At 42.9% G+C, this 3,016-nt stretch overlaps 1 non-coding gene across 1 annotated transcript; it reads right to left on the bottom strand.

Annotated features, from left to right (window-relative positions):
• Positions 1 to 215: 215 nt before the first annotated feature.
• On the bottom strand, positions 216 to 322 carry LOC129692327 (U6 spliceosomal RNA). Its single transcript, XR_008722681.1, has one exon. It is a non-coding gene; the product is annotated as a U6 spliceosomal RNA (small nuclear RNA).
• Positions 323 to 3,016: the final 2,694 nt, after the last annotated feature.

The raw sequence follows: 3,016 nt of genomic DNA, 5'->3' as shown, positions 1-3,016 counted from the left end.
TCCTGTCAGAAATAGTCCTTGTTCCCCTTACTATGGGAAACCAATGGGTTACTGAGCTACCACAGGCTACATCTGAGCAGAGGTTCTAGGTTATATCCATACATGGTCCTTGGTTGAGTGTCAGTCTCAGAAAAGACCCTGTACCCAGATATATTTGGTCCTTGTGGAGCTCCTATTCTTCCATGTCATACTAACTCCCTTTCTTTCATATGATAAAAAATATGGAACGCTTCACGAATTTGCATGTCATCCTTGCGCAGGCGCCATGCTAATCTTCTCTGTATCGTTCCAATTTTAGTATATGTGCTGCCGAAGTGAGCACTGTAGTGCCTTCTTGGAGGTGATAATTTATCCTGATTTTTTTCCTTTTATTATTGTTATTATTATTAATTACACTTCATTCATTTTGTATCCCCTATAGGCCCCTCCCTCCTCCCCCGCATCCCACCCTACCTCCCCTTTCTTCATGCATGCTCCTCCCCACATCCACTGATAGGGGAGGTCCTCCTCTCCTTCCTTCTGATCTTAGTCTATCAGATCACATCAGGAATGGCTGCATTGTCATCTTCTGTGGCCTGGTAAGGCTGCTCCCCCCTCAGGGGAGGTGATCAAAGAGCAGGCCAATCAGTTTATGTCAGAGGCAGTCCCTCTTCCCACCTTTAGTGTCCAAGTAAGCCACTTGGACACTAAACTGCCATGGGCTACATTTGTGCAGGGGTTCTAGGTTATCTCCATGAATAGTCCTTGGCTGGAGTATGAGTCTTTGGGAAGTTCCCTGTGTTCAAATTTTCTTGTTCTGTTGCTCTCCTTGTGGAGATCCTGTCCTCTCCAGCTCTTGCTATTTCCCACTTCTTACATAAAATTCCATTCACTCTGCCCACCAGTTGGCCATAAGGCTCAGCATCTGCTTTGATAGTCTGCAGGACAGAGGCTTTCAGATGCCCTCTGTGTTAGGTTCCTAGGTTGTTTCCTGTTTTCTTCTTCTGGCTTTCAGAGGCCCTCTGTAGCAGGTTCCTAGGTTGTTTCCTGTTTTCTTCTTCTTCTGATTTTTGCCTTTCAGGATGGGGATTGAGCGTTTTAGTTAGGGTCCTCTCTTTTGATTAGTTTGTTTAGATGTACCGATTTTAGTGGGTTTATCCTATGTTGTATGTTTATATGAGTGAGTATTATCCTGATTTTAATCTGGGAAATAAATACAACAACTACTTTGTGTCTCCTGAAAATCAATCTCATTATTGTTTTCTTTCATTTTAGAAAAGACTTATATAGTTTTATTTTCCATGTATGGGTGTTTTGCTCACATGTATGTGTACCATGTGCCCATTGATGACAGAAGAAGGCATCAGACCCACTGGAATTAGATGGTTCTGAGCTGTGCAGTGGGTGCTGGGAACTGAATCTGGTGCTCTTAGCCACTTAGCAATCACTCCAGCCCTTCATTGTCTTCTATGCACTTAGTAAATTCAACATATTCCTAGTTGCTCATGTTTTAGAAATGTATTTCATCCCATAGATTTTTAAAAGCTCCAGTGATTCATAATTCACTAGTGATAATATGCGCACTCATTCCAGTGTTAAGTTTGCTGAGTTCTGGGTGCTGGATGTAGTTGTGTCATCTGTATAATCAAGAACTATGAAAGTTGTAATACTCCTGTAAACAGCCATGCAGTGCCTGGCTTTATGCTGCAGTGTTTTCAAGATTTGACACGTACTCTCTTTCTAGTTGCCCAGCAACTCCAAGCTTTTTTCTTTCTTTACTTTACATCCTGATGGTGACCCCTCCCTCCTCTCCTCCCAGGCATCTCCTTTCCTTCCTTCCCCTCTCCCTTTCCTCCCACAAAAAGGGAGCCCCCTCATCCCATATCAACCCTCCCTAGCACATCAAGTCACATCAGGACTGAGCATAACCTCATTCCTGAGGCCAGGCAAGGCAGTGCTGCTAGGGGAAAGTGATCCAAAAGCAGGCAATAGAGTCCATATGAGAAACAGCATCCCGCCTCCACTCAAAGCTTTAACCAACCTTCATACAGCACAAAGGCAAACCCCCAGCAATGGGGGATTTACTTCTCTTCCTGAATATGAAGAATATGAAGCATCACAACCAAACAAAAAATTTGACATACTTATATGGATACCTTCAACATAGGTATACACACACATACACACACACACACACACACACACAAACACACATTTGTAGAATATTGCTCAAACCAGTTAAGTTATAATTTAATTCCTGTGGTTGGTAGAGAAGTGTAATAATCTAAACCCACCTCAACATAGTTCTCAACTTATTTCCTTCTCACTAGCAGCATCAGTATTACCTAGGTACTTCACAGATATAGGGATCCGTGTTTTCCCCTGGGCCTACAACCTCAGAATGTGTGAAAGTAGTTTTTATAATTAACCTGCTCTCCTATTGATCCAGAGGCATGTGGAAGCATGAAGACCTCTAAGTTAGAAAACAGCACTCGCAAACTCATAAACACAGTCAGCCCACTTCACTGGTAGATTTAAGGGAAACTAAGAATGCAGTTGAATGTTACCAAAAATACATAAATCAAACATACAGCAGTGTTATCTACAGTCTCCATGCTTGGAAAGAGAACACCAGAATTTATTTCTCCTATGGAACTGTAACTCAGAACCCATTGATCATCCTTGTCCCTATCTTCATTCCCACCTCTTCTGGTTAGTCTCTGAAGGAATAGTTGAGACTGTTCTCATCACAAAGAAATGAGCAATATTTCACTCAGGATGATCTTTTCTAGATCCCACCATTTGCCTGCAAATTTCATGATTTCCTCCTTTTTGATTGCTGAGTAGTATTCCATTGTGTAAAAATACCACAATTTCTGTACCCATTCCTCCGTTGATGGACATCTGGCCACAGAGGAGAGCTTTGCAGCCAGTCCTGAAGATACCTGATAAAACAGGATCAGATGAATGGGGAGGAGGTCCCCCCTATCAGTGGACTTGGCAAGGGGCACGGTGGAGATGAGGGAGGGAGGGAGGG

This window comes from Psammomys obesus, unplaced genomic scaffold (genome assembly GCF_907164565.1).
Source record: "Psammomys obesus unplaced genomic scaffold, mPsaObe1.curated_primary_1811, whole genome shotgun sequence".
Lineage (NCBI taxonomy): Eukaryota > Metazoa > Chordata > Mammalia > Rodentia > Muridae > Psammomys > Psammomys obesus.
Note: the sequence above shows the minus strand (reverse complement) of the source record. Positions and strands in the feature narration are given on the sequence as shown.